This window comes from Geotrypetes seraphini, chromosome 4 (genome assembly GCF_902459505.1).
Source record: "Geotrypetes seraphini chromosome 4, aGeoSer1.1, whole genome shotgun sequence".
Taxonomy (NCBI): Eukaryota; Metazoa; Chordata; class Amphibia; order Gymnophiona; family Dermophiidae; genus Geotrypetes; species Geotrypetes seraphini.
In genome coordinates this window covers 187312967-187331878 of record NC_047087.1, presented here as the reverse complement: position 1 = coordinate 187331878, position 18912 = coordinate 187312967, and the positions used below count along the sequence as shown (strand labels likewise).

The window sequence follows — 18912 nt, the reverse complement described above, 5'->3', positions numbered from 1 at the left end:
TTGTTCATCAGTAGCCAATGCAATAGTTCTAATACTGGACTTGCCCTTTCGTATCAATTCTTTTTGAGAACTAACCTTGCGGCCATATTTTGTAGTAGTTGAAGTCTCTGCGCTCTTTTTCTGTAATGCCACCGTATAGTGCGTTGCAATGGTCCAGGTGGGGTGTCAGAACAGATTGTGCTACTGTCCTGAAACTGGTGTCTATTAGGATTGGTCTAATTGCCCTTAGTTGTCTTATCATCTTAAAGAATATTTTCATTAGAGAGCAGATATGAATGTTAAAGGTTAAGTTTAAGTCAAGTGTAACTCCCAGTACTTTGGAAGAATTTTCTATCTTTAACCTCTCACCTGTGGATAGCTTTAGTTCTGTGCTCGGTAGTGGATTATAATCTCCAAACCATATTTCTGTTTTAGATTTGTCTAGCTTGAGGAAGTTATTCATCATCCATGTACTTAGGTCATCAATAGAGGTTTTCAGGTAATTTAGGATGCTAGCGAAGGACTCTTTGGCTATTTAGAGAATGAAGATATCATCTGTGTAGGAGAAGAAATGAGCCTGGGATAAGAGTAGGCTATTTCCCAGTGCTCTTAGATAGATGTTAAATAGCACAGGTAATATTGGTGAGTCTTGGGGGACACCTCAATTGGCTTTCCATGATTCGGATTAGAGAATGACACGGGAATAAATTTTTCCCTGTACTCGCGGGAGCTCATTTTCCCATCCCGTCTCCATGAGTTCTTTTCCTGCCCCTGCCCCATTCCTGCAAGTTCCATCTTCATCTGCAGAAGCCTCAAACACTGTAAAATCATAAGTGTTCGAGGTTTATGTGGTTAAGGCAGGGACAGGGACGGGGGAAATTTAGTTCCTGCGGGAACAGGGACAAATTTGTCCCCGTGTCATTCTCTAATTGGGATCTCATGTCTTCCTTCCTGACTTCTCATATGTTCTATATCTTAAGAACTGTGAAAACCATTGTAACACCATGCCTTGTACTCCTAGTTTATTTAATTTGAGGAGTAAGAGAGAGTGGTCTACTACATCAAATGCTGCCAAAATATCAAATTGTTATAGTATTGATTGTTTGCCTCTGCTGTGTTGATTTCTTATTTTGGATGTTAGTTCAAGAAGAAGGGATTCGGTGTTGTGCTTTGGCCTGAAGCCAGGTTATGATCTGTGAAATCCATTTGTTTAGTCTATATCTCTATGAAGTTAGCTAGTAATTTTGAATCCCTGCTATTGGCCTACAGTTTTCTACTTTGTTCAGATCAAGGTTTGTGGTTTTGGGTATGGGTGTCAACACTATGGTTGATATTGTTTGGGGATAAGAGTCCGTTTTCTAAGCATCTGTTTATTAGGTCTGTCAGCCATAGCAGAATATTAGGGAGGGGTTGAGTTAGCAGGCTAGCTGTATATCCAAGTAGCAGTGCTTTCTGGATATTCTCTTTAGTCAGTTTGAGATCTCTTGTGTGCTAACTGCGGCAGAGGAAAGGCTCTGCTGCAGCTGGCCAGAAGCTGCCTGTTTACTGGCTGCTGCTATGGCTCTAGGTGAGTGATTGAGGAAGGGAGGTTGTCAGGACTGGCTCTGCTGCTTTGGGAACAGAGAGAAGGAGGACTAGCTATACTGCTTTAGGAATGGAGGGAGGGGGGATCAGCTGCCTGCTGCTTTGTGAATGGAGGTAGGGAGCTTTATGGCTGCTGCTGATGCCTCTGGGGCTGGAGGGAGGGAGGAGAGGTTATTGGGTCAGGAGTACCACTTTGGATATTGTCTTAGGAGCGCGGGAGACAAATGCTTTTTGTTGACAATTTTTTTGCCGGTTGGTTGAACTCTGTGATAGATTTTTTAAGGAATAATTTGACTGGACCGCTTAGATTACTTTCTGACATTCAGAAATTTAAGAGCATATTGAAGACAACCTTATTTACAGAGGCTTTCTCTTGAAAATTTTTTGTTTTTATGAATTTGTTTTTGAAGAGTTTTAGATGAATGTAAGCTAGTGTTGCATTGTCATTTAACTATGTACATATTATATGAATCGCTTAGGTTTAAATGGGATACAAGTTCACAAATTGTTTTGGAAGTTAGTGCTGGTTTGTGCTTTATTTCATGAATTAGTGTTTGTCATTTTCTTTTAAAATAGCTTACATATTAATTGCAATTAATCACCACAGCACAACACAATTTAACACAATTAATTTTTAATCTACCCACAGCCCTAATTTTTGTACTTACCAGTCTTGAACTAAGCTACACTGTGTTAAAATTCTGCTTTCTTTGTAAAATATAATTCTCTCCAATTTAATCACGCACAGAGATGTGAGGCTCCCAATAGGTTTCCAAAAACTTTATATTTAGAATCCCAGAAAGAAGATAAACCCCTTCTCAGTTTTTTTATAAGCTGCTCAATACTCAGCAGTACTAGTAACAATCTAATATGTTTTAACTGCATACTGCTTTTAAAATCATCTGTTAAATCAATACTTAATAAAGCTCACAGTAAACAGTACTGGGAGAGGAAACCAGAGCCCAGATGCACTAAAAGCCATGTGGGTCACTGCTGGCCAATTAATTGTCCAATTTTAAAATGGTGATCAATGTTTGACTGACTTTGCATGCAAATTAGGTTCACAGAGGTAGGCCCTAGTCCCACCCCACCAGTTGCTGAAAAAGTGATTTCACACATGTGCAGAGCTGACAGGGGAAGCCCCAAATCAGCCTCCTGCTGCTCAGGACAGGAAACTTTTTTTTTAATGGGCACTGATGTGCATATGTTACACACGCAAAATATCTGTCCCCATTTTTTTTAAAGTTGGTCCCCCCTATAAAAAAATGGAGGCCGGAGGGATGCCCACTCCCTCCTGACTCGGCCATCCGGACCCCCCCACACACACATGACTGACCAAAACCCCCCTTCTGACCCCTTCTACCACCCCACCAACATGTCCCCAAGAGAAGGCCCTGGTGGTCTGGGGGAGTCAGGTCAAAATCTCTCAGCTCAAGCATGCCCCCAAACCCGCCCCCCTCATACCTTGTTGTAGAAATTCAACAAGATTGGGATGCCCACTCACTCTTGCCAGCAGACCTGCCTCTTCAAAATGGCAAATCAAAGAAAATATTTTTTCACTCAAAATGTAATTAAAGTCAAATTCATTGCCAGAAAATGTGGTAAAAACAGCTAGCTTAGCAGGTCACTCATTTTTAAAAGATTTGGACATATTCCTGAAAGAGTTTAAAATCAGTTTGGACAAATTCCTGAAAGAAAACCTCTATAAGTTATTATTAAGATGGACTCGGGGAAATCCACCACTAATTTCTAGGATAAGCAGCAAATCTGGACTGGAAGCAGGATACTGGGATTGATGGACTTCAATCTGTCCCAGTATAGCAATGCTTATAGAATAGGCTTTCAGGGGCAACCCCCCTCACCCCCCGCCAGATAATATATCTATCATTACGACAGCATAAGACTTAAGACATGTGAAGTGAAAATCCCTCCAATAGATATTATATCTTTTACACCATGCATCACAGCTCGCATAGCTACATTGATTATTTCATTTGCTCTCTGACTCTAATATACTAACTGTGGTATTCTCTTCCATCTGCTTTCAGATCAATACTCAGTGGCTTTAACATTGATAGTAAGAAAAGCAGTTAGACCGTCATTGGATAAAGTGAGATTGACTGGAACACCGAAAAGAGCATTCTGTTACGCTGGACCTAACTTGTGGAATAAGCTTCCAATTGAATTGCAATCGATGAAAAGTTACTTGGGTTTTTATAAGCTATTAAAAATGTGTTTTTTACTGAAAACTTTTGTATTGTGGAATGAACATTATAACATGGATAGTAAAGAGTCAGAATGCTAGGGGCAACAGCTATTTATTGAAGTATTTTATATACTGTAGTTGATCAGTGGATTTGATGAGGGTTGCAATTAGATGATTATTAAATTTGGGGTGGATCCTATGATTGTGATGGTATAATTAGTATAACAACTGTTGTTGTACAATGAGATGTTTTTAAGTTTGTAACTTGTTATAATGAGCTCTTTTGAATTGTAAACTGCTATAACGCTTCGATTTTTAGCAGTATATTAAGTATTAAATCAAATCAACCCAAGTTTACCTGCAAACTGAATTTGTCTTTGCTGGGAAGAAACAAGTTTATAAACCCAGTGAAGATGACAAGCAATGATTTTAATTTACTTCATAACTTGTATGCTAGAAAATGCTGAATTATTCTGAGGGAGAATAATCATTGGCTATACTAGCTACCTAAAGAAATAAAACCTCCCAGAAAAGAGAAGGCTGAAGGTTATACCAATAGGGCTAGAACTGAAACACAAAAACTGTCCTAAGAAAGTTTAGAATCATATGCTAAGAGTTAAAACTTCACTAGTGCACTTTTCAGACTGGCAAAATTGAAGTAGCACTCATGTTATAGAGAAAGCAGTATTACGAGAAAGAAAGTAATATAGGATCTGAATTGCCTGCAATGCACTTTTTCCCTCTAATAACTATCATACACAAAAGTTTCTCACTCTAAGATGATAATTACACCGATCAAACGGAAAAGATTAGAGGTCATCCCATTTCTAGGAGGTATACAGCAACAAGGAGAATAAGACAACTGATACTATTAAGATCTTTTATTCTTTCCAATCCAATTTTTTTTAAAAAGTCTGTCATCCATTTGGGGGCAAACTAACTAAAAAAAATTTTTTAACAGAACAAGACCAAATTTGGCATGGGGAGAAACAAAGGAAAATGTCATAACAAGTTTTAAAAATGGGTCACATTAGATGACAGGTTCCAGAAAAAATGCCCCCCCCCAAAAAAAAAAAAAAAAATAGTCCAAAGCATTTCTGTAGGATAAGGAGTTTCAGTTCTTCAGGAGAGTAAACACTGATGTTCTTCAACCACCGGTCCATGGACCAATGCTGGTCCACAGAAATTTCCTGCCGGTCCACAGGGCCAGCACTTGCATCAGGCCCAAAACAGTGTTCTTCAACCGCCGGTCCACAGTGCGATCGATGCGGCGTTATCTTCGAGCCAGCTCCCTCTTCCTAACTGATTCAGTGCACAAAGCCATGTTGCGACATCAGAGGGAAGGCTTCCAGATGAGGCACGGGACATGCAAGATGCAATTAGTACTATTATGGGGGCAGTGTCTGGGGTGGAGATTGGGTAGAGATGGGCGGGGTCTGGCCCACAACTTAGCCCACTGTTCTTCAACCGCTGGTCCACGGACTGATGCCGGTCCACAGAATAATTCTTTTATTTCTGGGGATCCATAGGTGTTAAAAGGTTGAAAAACACTGTGTTAGAGAACTGCTCCTTTCAAATTGCCCTTTTCCACTTCTATTCTCTCCCAGTCACAGACACACAAAAGCTGAGCACTCATTAGTACTAATTTAAACATTTAGGACTGGATTCTGTAACCGGCGCTTATGTCATTGGCCACCTTAAAAGCGGCCACCAATCGTGTGTCAATCACTCGACATCACCAGTTACAGAATCGCACCTAAATTCAGCCAAGATAGGCAGCTGAAATGTAGGCCCAGAAAACCCTGGCCTACATATCAGCCGCCTATCTATGCCGCAGTGGGATCCTAAAGTCAGGCCACAGCAGCCATAAACTGATCGCAACAGAGGAATTCCTCCTCCCCCCCCCCCCCCCCGATCAGCTAAGCCAGCAGTGCTTCTCAAAGCCACAGCTTTGGGGAGTCCTGCTGGTCAACTGATCGGGGGGAGGGGGAATACCTCTGTTGCAATCAGCTGAGCAGCTGTGGCAGGAGACCCCCCCCAACATCAGCAGAAGGCATGTCCACTCCTTCCTACTGGAAACTCCAAAGCAAACACCCTCAACCGTGATAGGCAGGAGGGATGCCCAATCCTGCCTGCAGGCCCCCTGAGCCCAAGACCCGCTCCAACTGCCGATACCCCCTGAAACCCCAACCCCTTGAACCCATGACCCCCCAACCAATACTTCTGACCCCCACACCCCACTCCGAACCCATGACTCCTCCAGTTACCGATACTTCTAAACCCCGGCAGGACTCCCCAATGCCATAAGCTGACTCAGCTGTTCAGGGATAACTTCCCCTGCCACGATCAGTTTATGGCTGCTGCAGCCTAACTTTAGGATCCCGTGGCGGCATAGATAGCAGCATAAATGGCCAGGATTTTGTGGGCCTACATTTTAGCTGCCTATCTAGCCATGAATTGCAGCTAGGCAGCCGCTTTAGCTTGCCTAATGCCACTTCCGGCATTGGCCACGTGCGGTTACTTTGGCGTTCCACAGCCTAAAGCAGCTACCTAGCCGCAATGCCAGCCGCCTTTTATTTAGGCATCATAGAAATAGACGGCAGATAAGGGCCACGGCCCATCTAGTCTGCCCACCCTAATGACCCTCCCCTACTTTTCTCTGTGAAGAGATCCCACGTGACGATCCCATTTCGTCTTAAAATCAGGCACACTGCTTGCCTCGATCACCTGAAATGGAAGATTATTCCAGCGATCAACCACTCTTTCGGTGAAAAAGTATTTCCTGGTGTCACCGTGTAGTTTCCCGCCCCTAATTTTCCACGGATGCCCTCTTGTTGCCGTTGGACCATAGAGAAAGAAGATATCTTCTTCCACCTCGATACGACCTGTGAGATATTTGAATGTCTCGATCATGTCTCCCCTCTCTCTGCGTTCTTAGAGTGAGTATAGCCGCAGTTTATCCAGCTGTTCCTCGTACGGGAGATCCTTGAGTCCCGAGACCATCCGGGTGGCCATTTGCTGGACCGATTCAAGTCTCTGCACATCCTTGCTGTAATGAGGCCTCCAGAATTGTACACAGTATTCCAGATGGGGGTCTCACCATGGATCTATATAATGGCATAATGACTTTGGGCTTATGGCTGACGAAACTCCTACGTATACACCCTATGATTTGTCTAGCCTTAGATGAAGCTTGCTCCACTTGATTGGCAGTCTTCATGTCTTTACTGATGAAGACATGATATCGGTAGGTGCTTCAACACTGCCATTTTTTGCCGTTTCTGACAGCGTTTTTAATTAACATAGGCATCGGCAGGGCACCTACCGACGCCTAAGTTTAGGCGCTGATTATAGAATTTCCCTGTTAGAGCCCGATTCTATAAATGGCACCTATCGCATGTCCATCAAAGGTAGGCTCTGTTTATAGAATTTATTTATTTAATTTGTTTTTTATCCCATTCCTCCCAAAGAGCTCAGAATGGGTTACAGCAGGGGTAGGGAACTCTGTTCTTCGAGAGCCATATTCCAGTCGGGTTTTCAGGATTTCCCCAATGAATATGCAGTAGATCTATTTGCATGCACTGCTTTCAATGCATATTCATTAGGGAAATCCTGAAAACCCGACAGGAATATGGCTCTCGAGGACCGGAGTTCCCTACCTCTGGGTTACAGGTTGACATACATAATATGCAGTTTACAGGATAAATTTGACAGTTACAGTGCAAGATTTTATCAATATGCCTTTATCCCAATGTGACACAATCGATATACATTAATATTTCTTTGTAAACTATCAGCTTTAAGCAGGGGAGTTAGGTGAAGAGGTGTGTTTTTATTGTTTTTCTAAAGCTGAGGTGTCCTTCAAGGGATCTGATCTGTGGAGGCAGTTGATTCCAGTGGCTCGGTTTAAAGTGGGAGTAGATACGTCGTTTGGCGGTTTGCATCTTCAAAAAGATATAAAAAAAAAAGGATGGAGTCGGTCCAGAGGAAGGCTACTAAAATGGTATTAGTCTTCATCATAAGGCGTATAGGGACAGACTTAAAGATCTCAATCTTTTTACTTTGGAGGAAAGGCGGGAGAGGGGAGATATGATAGAAACGTTTAAATACCTACATAATGAGTCGAGTCTCTTTCATTTGAAAGGAAACTCTGCAATGAGAGGGCATAAGATGAAGTTAAGAGGCGATAGGCTCTGGAGTAATCTAAGGAAATACAGTACTTTTTGACAGAAAGGGTGGTAGATGCATAGAATAGTCTCCCAGAAGAGGTGGTGGAGACAGAGACTGTGTCTGAATTCAAAAGGGCCTGGGATAGGCATGTGGGATCTCTCGGAGAAAGAGATAATGGGTACTGCGGATGGGCAGACTAGATGGGCCATTTGGCTTTTATCTGCCATCATGTTTCTATGCAGTTGAAGGGAACAACCAGGGGCATTTTGAGGCATATTTCATCCTGGAAGCAGAGGGATCTGTTCAGCATGTACAGAGGAAGCTTAGTCATCATGTAGCCCGGTGCTATGTCATGCAAGGTTCTGAATGCTAGCATTAGGCCCTTGAAAACACAATATTTGACTACGGGTAGCCAGTGAGCCAACGCTAGAGCTTGGGAGACACGGTTGCAGGCACGGATGTTTTTTAGAAGTCCAATTGCTGCGTTTTGCACACACCATTGAATAAAGAGCATAGAGCAGTTGGGTAAAGTCAGACTCAGAAAAGCAGTTCCTTATTTTTCAGGGAATTGTGCATCACGCTAGGTACTGGTATAGGAGGCCAAGGTTTTCTTGGCATAATTTATCAGCATCGAACACAGACACCTTCCAGCATTTACTACTATTATTATTATTATTATTTCTATAGTGCTACCAAACGCATGCAGCGCTGCACAGTTACAAAGAAGAAAAAAACAGTTCCTGCTCGAAAGAGCTTACAATCTAAACAGCCAAGACAGACAAACAGGATGTCATGGATACAGTTAAGGGGAACGGTTAATCAGCTGGCTGGGTTGGAGGGCAGAGGAGTAGGATTAAGGATTGAAGGCTATATCATCTAATTCATACTGTGCCTATACTCCACCCCTAACCGCGCCTACTATTCAGATAGGCATGGGTAGGCACTGCATTGAATTCCACATGCAACTTATATATCGTTTTCTAAATAATTTTAAATTAATTTTTTAACTAGCTTTTAATGGTGTTTAATTATCATGCCAATTACTAATTTAAAAAAAATAAATTCAGCGTAGAATTTGGCTAGAAACCGCCGATCTAGGCACCATTAATAGAATTAGGCCCTTGGTGTGCAAGACTGTACTGCATTAAAATCAATTTTTACAAGTTCTAATATAAGTTAGAAATTTGTTTTTCCTTCCACTTATCGTGGTGGAAAAGACTAGATTCAGTAAAAAAAAAATATTCAACGCCAAATATTAACTATATTCTCAGCTGATCCCTAAGCTTTTAGATCCTATGGATTCAATATTCAGTGTAGTTTAAAGCAGACAGGAGTGGTCCTTACTCACTTGAACCATGCTGAGCAAACCTCCTGCCGACATTCAGTGGCACGTAATCCTCCGATGACCATTGCAGCTCCTTTATGACAAGAGTGTCAAACTCACTTTGATGCTGGACACATAAATTTGACTCCCTATCCATTTTCCATATAGCTCAAACTCCTCTTATTGACTTAAAAGTGTATTCACTCTGCAGCTCTTCAGTCTCTCCTCTTATCCTTCCCTACACTCCTCCAGGCAAACTCTGTTTATCGGACAAGCCCCTCTTATCTGTACCTTCTCCTTTACTGCCAAATCCAGACTACATTCCTTCTCTCTTGCTCCACCACACGCCTGAACTGCCCAAGTCATTATGTCAAGGCTCCATCCCTTCGTCACAATAAATAGAGTAGGGGAGCTTGTTTGTTGAGTAATAAAGGACTAGGAAGTCAAATTAATTTTATATGAAGTTGCTAAATAAGACTCCTAAAAAAGTATTTTTAAATGAGTTGTGTCACAGACATGTAAGAGATATAGTTTAATCTAATTTCACATACACTCAGAATTGTGTAATTCAACCAAGAGCCGAAGCTCCTATAGTCAAACCCACCACCCAATCACTGTGTATGAGATTGTGAAAAAGTGTTGATAAAAGTGTTGTTCAAAGAGTAAAAAGTATTTTCTTTTTTTTTTTTTTTTTTTTTAATCTTTATTCATTTTTAAACTTATAATAAGTGTGATAACATATCCATACAAATAACCATAAATATGGCAAAGAAAAGAGAAAAAATTCCCACTTAGTTTTTAAAAGTGTTCAACAGGTCCCAACATGGACCATGTTTCAAATTTCTTTTTCAAGGAACCCAGAATAAAGTTTAAACAACTCAAATGCCAAAAAACGAGCAGGAGAAGCAGTGAGCTGAGAAAGGAGAGAGGCGGCTAGCAGAAGAAGAAAGCAGGCGAAGGAGAGAAGCAGAAGAGGGGGAGTAAGGACAGAAAGAGAGCTAGGGGAGGCAGTGAGAGTTAGCTCCGCCCACCCCGACATCATCCACCGGGCTCCGACTCTAAAGGGGAGAAGCTAATGACGCTCAGCCGTTCGGCACACAAAGGTGAGCGTTAAAGGCGCTTGCCTTAGCGAGAGCGCCTTTGTGAAGGGCCTTGAGAAGGTACGAGTCACCGCTAAAGGAAAAGGAGACCAGAGCAGGCACAGAGGACACAGAACCAAGCAGGCACAGCAGGTACAGAGGACACACAACCAAGCAGGCACAGAGGACACATAACCAGGCACAAGGGACACAGCAGACACAGAGGACAGCCAGCAGACACACAACCAAGCAGACACAGTAGGCACATAACCAGGCATAGGGGACACACAACCAAGCAGGCACAGCGGACACATAACCAGGCACAGGGGGCACAGCAGACTCAGAGGACAGCCAGCAGACGCAGAAGACATCCACAGCAGACCGGCAAGCAGGCAGAAATGGAAACAGCAGACAGAAGCAGGATGTTGAGCTACCCAGTTTTCTGCACCGTCTGCCATATGTATGCCTACCTCCCCTCTGGGAGGCAGTCTTACATATGCACTCGATGCGGAGAACTGGAGAACCTGAAGAAACAAGTCAGACTCCTGGAGGGCAGAATACTGGAACTAGAGGCACTTCAAGCAATGGAGGAGGAAAACAGAGATGCGGAGACGCAGAGATGCAGAGAACTCCAAGCAGTGGAGGAGGAAGATAGAGATGCAGAGAACATCGAGACAGAGAATACCATCTAGGAAGAAGTCTGAGAGCTGGAGAAATTCATAGAGGAGGCGTACAGAGAGGCCATGGAAAATCACCAGCAACAGTGGAACTGCTGAGATTCACCTGCAGAGCGTGGACCACACGACAGATAACCACCACAAAGGAATGGGTAACACAGTAGTGAGAATGAAGGACACGGACCTATGGCTGTGGAGAGATGGACGTACACCAGGGACACGGACGTGCGGCTGGAGAATCAAGAGAAGATACAGAGGACAGCAATAATCATGTGGGACTCCATCATCAGACAAGTCGACAGTCGCATAGTGGGAGGAAGACTGGATCGGCTGGTGACCTGCCTACCGAGAGCCAAGGTAGAAGACACAGTGAGCCGCATCGACAGGATCATCAATAGTGTGGAAGAAGAAGATATGGCGGTAGAGATCCATTTGGGGAAGAACGTGAGCAACAGGAACTACAACAGAGAAGTACTGAAGGACCAGTTCCAGATGCTAGGAAGGAAGCTGAAGACCAGAATGCAGAGGATAGCATTCTCAGAGATCCTGCTGGTACCTAGGGCAGACAAGAAGAGGCAGATGGAGCTGCAAGCAGTCAACGCGTGGATGTGGTGGAGGTGTGAGGAAGAAGGATTCCACTTCTTATGCAACTGGACGACGTTCTGGGGGGAAGAGCAATCTATTCAAGAAGTACGGACTCCACCTCAGCGGAAACGGAACGAGGCTACTTGCAAACAACATCAAGAGAGAAGTTGAGAAGTTTTTAACTAGGAAGCAGGAGAAAGCCGACAGTCGACCAAGAGAGAGAGTCGATGGTTCGGGAACTGGTATACCCGGAAGATACAGTGCAGGAAGATAGAGGGGAAGACTCAATGGATCACAGGCAAGACAGACCGAAAGGGACACAAGAGGGAAGGAAATGCAAGAAAGGAATAGGCCGCAAACTCAAGTGTATGTACATGAACGCAAGGAACCTTAGGAATAAGATGGGTGAATTAGAAACTGTGGCACAAAAAGATAACGTTGACATCATCATCATCATCACGGAAACATGGTGGACTGAGGAAAACGTCTGGGCACTGTGCTATCGGGATACAAACTTTACCGCAGAGACAGAATGACTCAAAAAGGTGGAGGCATTGCCATATACGTCAGAGGGAATTGAATCTACTGGAGAGAACACGCCACAACTGACAGATAAGTTAGAGTCCCTATAGGTCAAAATTCTGGGAACAAATGGACTGGAAACGAAGATCGGCATCTACTACCGACACCCAGGGCAGTCCGAAGAAATTGATGGAGAAATGACGGATGAGATTAAACGCAACTGCAAGGGAGGCAACGCAATTATCATGGGCGACTTCAACTATCCAGGGATAGACTGGAACCTCGGCACCTCCGGGTGCATTAGGGAGGCTCATACTGATCTGATGATGAGGAGGAATGCTTTGAAGGCCTCTTGCGCTTAGTTGCCCTTGTAGGAGAACGAAGCTTTCTCTTGGAAGAGCACTTGCTAGATTGTGAGCATCGAGGAGAAGATCGATGATGTCTCGAACTAGAACAATCCTTATATAGTTTATTTAAAATTTGATTACACGCCTATCAGAATTCTAGGCGAAAGTACAATTTTGATAAAAATAGGGTACAATAGTTTAAAACACAGATATCTTCAAATTAAAGGTAAACCATACAGATTATACATGGAAAGGAGGAAGGAGCTACAATAAAGTTAAGAAAAGAAACATATAAGGAACAAACAAAAGGAAGGGGAAGACACATTTTGTGCTGCTAAGATTCTGTTAAAAGAAAGAAAAGAGACAGGACAAGGCGAGTAGGAGATACTTAAAGGGTACTTGGCGTCACTAGATATCTTTAAGCGGAAAGAGTATCTAGAGTTTAAAGGCATCTTTGAATAAAAAACATTTTAAGGCGCCTTTGAATTTCTCTAAATTAGTTTTGGATCTAATGTGTAGAAGTAGAGAATTCCAGATTGTGGGGGCTGTTACAGAAAATATTGTTCTGCAGCGAGTGCCAATTATTTTCAATGAGGGTACAAAAAGAAGATGTTGATTTGAGGATCTAAGTGTCCTAGAATGGTTATGAGGAATAATCAATTTATCTAGAAATGCTGGTTCATTCGTTTTCTGTGTTTTAAATATTATCAGGGTGAATCAATTGGCTATCCCGGGATCCACCAACTTACAGTCAATGGAGATCGTTGATGATAGTGCATGCTTCTTTGGAGCGGAGACAGGCTGGTGACCTTGATCTGGGACCAGGTCACTGCTTCTGTCAGATTTGGGAACACTTTTGGATGGACCTTACACCCCAGGCTCGTGGATGATTACTGAATTTGTGAAGGGGGTCACATGCCACATGTCAGATTGTTGGATGTTGTTGCTACTGATGTTGGTGGGGAGGGGGAGGTGTGGGTGGAGGGGTGTTAGGGGTTTGAATTGTGCACATGTAACAGGTTTTGGATTTCACTGCTATGTGATTTACTTGCACTCTTTTTTGAAAACTTTAATAAAAAATACTTAAACATAAATATTATCCGGGCGAGTTTATATGTTATTCTGTGGGGAATAGGAAGTCAGTGTACCTTTATCAACAACGGAGTAACGTGATCATATTTTTTAGATCCTGTAATAACCTTAATAGCTACATTTTGAATTATGGAGAAGAGATGATCGATAACGAGGCGTGGAACTTCGATGATGCACCGGAGAGCCAGTGTTGGTACCGCAAGACATCGTTGCTGTACGCTCAGGCCGGGCCGGTACTGAGGGAGTCAGTGTCAGGGTCATGAGGCAAAACATATCCCCGAACTACAGACAGAAGAGTGCATCAAGCTTCTCCTGAAAGGAAAGCACCAATACCTGTGGCTTAGCTGCCAGTACCATCGGTGCCGCAGCTCACCTCGGAAAGGGTGACCGTGACAAGGATGCACCCCTCAATGCAGGTGAGGCAAGCTGCAATAGAGGCTTTCGCTTGATTGGCATCAAGGGACTTGATGCATCAGTGACCTGTGACGCCATTTGGGAAGCTGGTGGTTTTTTAACTGGCTTACCAGAAGGAGCAATGTCCTCCGATGTCGACATCTTTGATGTCGATGGCTTGTTGATGTCCTTGGTGATACCGGATAACTTCTCTTGCTGAAGTTTGCGGCTCTTGATGGATCGTTTTTTTAAGAGAAGAAAAATGCGTATAGGAGCCGACATGGTGTTCTGGGCCAAAACTCTGCAAACACCAAGAGTGGGGGGTCTGTGAATGATATTGGCTGTTGACACCTGCCGCACTTTTTAAAACCAGTTAATGGTCGGGACATCAATGGCTGAGGCGAATAAAGAGGCCCCACCAGCCAAACGTCCGCAAGGCAAAAAAAAAGAATTTTTTTTTTTAAAGAAATAAAAGCAAATAAAGATTAAAGAAAGAAAAAAACACGGGAGCAGGAAGTCAATTGGTAAAGTTTGAACAGCGTAAAAAAAAAAAAGTACATGTCTTCTTAGCTCTGTGGAAAACTAAGAACTGAGGAGCTGCACGCCTATGTCAGGCAGGAAGGCACGGTGTGAGCGGTTTGTGAACTTTAAGTTCTTAAAGTGGTGATACACTTTTAAAGCCGTCCGTACCGGGGCTCCGTGGATGACGTCACCCACATGTGAGAATATGCTGCCTGCCTGGGAAAGGACGGTATGGTAGATATTCTGCTATTTATGACATAGTTAAACTCTTTACCCTCTGCATTAATATAAATAGTCTAAGGAACAGAGTCAAGCGCCCCTCTATCTAATCAAATTTGACAAATCAAATTCTCTCCCTAGCGACCAAGTCATTTTAATTCACTATAAAACAGTAGAAAGAAGATCTGAATATTTAGGAATAAGGATCAATTCAAACTTGGAAAACCCCTTAAATCAAATGATGCACCAGTGATTAAAGTTCTTCCAGATGTTAGCAAAGAAGGGAAGAATTTACAAAGAACATGAATGGGAAGTATAGGTACATTCCTCCCAGTGGCAGTTAGCGTTTTGTTGCCCACTGCCAGCATTATTCCCCAATATTCAATTCCATATAGCCAGTTAAGTAAACATTCAGCCCTTGATCGCTTAAGCCAAACCACTTAATGATAGGACTACTATTTATACGGCGAGGGGCAGAGTATAAGCACGTAATCCAACTCTGTCCCTGGAATGCAGACAAGTTAGCTGCTTTTTAATTTGACGCTAATTGGACATTTTCAGCGGAGATAACCGATTATTTCAGCAGATATAACCCGTAAGTTTAACATCTTTCTCTGCACCCTAATCCCCAAACTCTCTTTTTTCTTCTTGCCCTTTGAAATTCTCTTCCAACCTTTCAGCTTTCTCTCTGTGCCTAAAGTCTCCCACCCCATTCCCAGATATATACTCCCAGATTGCTGCAGCTCCCTACTCCACTCCACAGCACACAGGCCCAACTTACTCCAGCCTTCCTGGGTTTACATTATCTAGCTTACTCTGGTCCCCTCCTCCATAGCAAACAGCCTTGCTTGCTTTGAGCTCCCTTTTCCCTAGCACAGACTATGTAGGATGTTCAGGGAACCTTCTGCATTGTCCTTTTCTTCCCCTTTCTCCATCATCCCCCAGTGGAACACTTTCTCAACTTGCTTCAGGCACCCTTCTATCTCCCCTCTCCCACGATAAACCCATCTAGCTCCCACACATCTGCAGCTCCCTTGGGCCTTTTCCCCTCCCTTCTCCCACCTTACCGTGTCTTCCTCCCAGACCAAGTGGTTGCCCGTCAGACCATTTCCTCCTCCTCAGCAGGCCTGGGCTCAACTGCTTGTCTGAACCATGCAGGACTCTATTCAGCCACACAGTTCAAATAAACATTGTGCAATAGAACAGAATTCCCCTAGGAGAACAGAATGGATTTGGATGTACCTGCTGTTGTGGATAAGTTAGAGGAAGCCCAGATACAAAGTACAGACTTGCCATTATTGCTGACAAGTCACTGCCAGGTGGTGCTCCTTCTGTTTGCAGAATCCTAATGCAAAAATGCCATTATAGCTCATACTGTACAAGTTTGGAGAGCAGTGAACATTCTGTCCTCACTGCACATGTACAGTGCAGTTATATCAGATAGCTAAATACAAACTTAAATTCAACTCCAAACATGCTCAGAACTACTACTTCCAACATATAAAAAGAACTTACTGTAAGATGAAAAGGAATTAAGAGGTGGAGTGGCATTTTCAATAGGACGTATAAGTCTGAGGTTGGACAGTTTGGGCAGGATGTCCACAAACCCAGGAGAAAAAAGGTCCATTTTCAAAGCTGCCAGAAGTCTATGAAGTCTTGTATTTTTTATTTTTGAAAATTACCTAGGTATAAAACTTTGATTCTTAAGACGTCTACCTTTTTTGGCCATTTTCAAAAATAAAAACATCCACATGAAAAACGCACTAGTTTTGTAGACGTACCCAACTAACTTGTCTGATCATGGCAGAGAAATCCCCATCAGCTGAGCCGGTTTCAGGGATTCCTGCCAGCTCAGCTGAAGGGGATTCCCCCTGCCAGGATCACCTGGAGCCCTACATCCCTCCCCCCAACATTCCTGAACCCCCTATCAACCTCCCCCCCATGTCACCCCCATACCTTCAGATAAAAACTCGGCAGGAGGGAAGCCCACTTCCTCCTGCCTACAGGGCAGTGTGCTTTGAATGAGGGGCCTTCCCCATCCTAATGCATCTTGGAATGCAGTGGGAGGGGCTTAAGGCCCTGATTGGTGGGGGGGATGGCCTCAGGGGGGACTTGGGCTGCCTAGCATTCAGGCTTATAATTATGCTCGTCTCCTATGCCATTTGGGTGATTGGGTGTATAGTGTTGTGCATGTGTAACCCAAAGAGATAGAACGGTTGTTTTTTGCTCCACAACATGGATGGAACAATCTCAGCGGCAAAGTCAAAGGACTGAATGGTTGACACTGAGTATGAAACAAGCAAAGTGGCAAACAAATGGGGTCCGAAGGGCTGACTGAGGAACAAAAAGGAAAATAATTTTTTTTTCCCGAAGAAAAAGTAAGAAATCAAGAAAGCAAGAAAAACAATGAAAGCTAAAGCAAAAGAAACTTTGACAGGAAGGCAAACCAATTTTGGATGGAGTCCAAAAAAGGCACTTGTGAGTGCGTGGTGCGGGCAGTCTTGAAGCTTTGCAAAACTTAAAGTGACACTGCATTCAGGGCTGTGGAGTCGGTAGATAAATGTTCCGACTCCTCAGTTTTTTATACTTCAGACTCCGACTCCAGGTACCCGAAATTTCCTCCGACTCCGACTCCTCGACTCTGACTCCATAGCACTGGTTAATTTTCAGATCGTTAAAATGGAATGTCAAGTTGAGAGAAATGAGCATTTTCGACACCAACTTCTTTTTGCTTTTAATCAAGGTTCTAAGGCCGCAGAAGCTGCTCGCAACATTTGTGCTGTGCATATAGTGGGTGCTATAGCTGAAAGAATCGCTCGTGATTGGTATGCCAAGTTCAAAAATGGAGTCGGTAGATAAATGTTCCAACTCCGACTCCAACTCCAACTCCGACTCCTCAGTTTTTTGTACTTCTGACTCCGACTCCAGGTACCCGAAATTTCCTCCGACTCCGACTCCACAGCCCTGACTGCATTTTTAAGTGAACATGCTGGGCTCTGTGGATAAAGTCACCCACATGTGAGAATATGCTGCCTGTTTGTCCTAAGATAACTTATGCATCATGGTCAGAATTTCATGCCTAATACAGAATGGAATAGGAAGCCAGTGGTGTTGCACAAGGAGAGATGCAGAAAAGGTTAACATAGTCATGACACTGTGCTTGAGAGAGAACTCTGATAGCTGTATTTTGGACAGTTTGGGGAAATTTCAGGCCACTCAAAAGTTATACAGGCAGTCCCCAGGTTAAGAATGTCCGACTTAGGTCGGACTCATATTTACGAACTGGGGTCCTGCCTCTCCCTTCCTGTGCCATTGCGCTCCTCCTTCCTCCCTTCCATGTTTCTAACACGACCCTTGTCATCCTTCCTTCCCTCTATTCTGTGTCCCAAATCCATGCTTCCCTCCCTCCTGCAGGGGTTTACCCTCCTCTGGCTGAGCAGCAGCTCCTGCATACTGCCTGCGACTGACCCAGAAGCCTTTCCTCTGATATATAGGAACAGTGGCTGCGGCTTTGTTAAGAGAAGTGTGGTTAGAAGGAGGGAGACACAAATTTGAGACACAGAACACAGGGAGAGAAGGATGAGCATATTGGGACAGGAAGGGAGGAAGAGGGGTGCATTGGGACACAGAAGGAAGGGAGGAGTGAGCACAAACTTGGGACACAGGATGGAAGAATGGAGGGAGTGAGAAAATAGATACTGAGGTTGGGAGAGAATAGAAAGGGAGAATGGGCATGGGTGTCTGAGTGAGAGGGAAAGAGATTGTGTACATAGAGAAATGTGTACATGAAGAAATGAAGAAAGAGAATTGTTGGGCATAGGGAGGGAGAGAAAATATTGGACATGATGGTGGGAGAGGCGTGAGGTACAGATGCATGGGGAAGAGGGAGAAATGTTGGATATGGTAGTGCAGAGGAAACACTGGGACTGATGAAGAACAAAAGTGTAAACCATCTTTTCTTTATATTTAAACTACAGTATTTTCTTTTGAGAACTGTTTCTTCATTTTAAAGTTCTTTAATGTTTAATGATTTATAGATCGTGTACTGTACAGGATCTGAGTTACATACAAATTCAACTTAAGAACAGTTTAAAAAAATGAACTTGTTCTTAACCTGGGGACTGCCTTTATGTGCATTTTCTAAGTGACAGTTATATACATATATCTTCAGTCAAAAATAAATATGATTGCCATTTAGTAAATACATATACCA

The 18912-nt window shown here is 43.3% G+C and overlaps 1 protein-coding gene across 2 annotated transcripts in view; it reads right to left on the bottom strand.

The window, feature by feature from the left end:
• MICU1 (mitochondrial calcium uptake 1) overlaps positions 1-18912 on the bottom strand; it is a 376908-nt gene that overhangs the window by 322317 nt on the left and 35679 nt on the right. Inside the window, exon 1 of one of the 2 annotated variants that reach the window (XM_033940607.1) lies at positions 3028-3087. The exons of the other annotated variant lie outside the window; for it this stretch is intronic. The gene's annotated coding sequence lies outside the window, so the exon portion shown is untranslated. Of the gene's footprint in view, positions 1-3027; positions 3088-18912 lie in introns of those variants that run through there. 2 annotated transcript variants of the gene reach the window in all.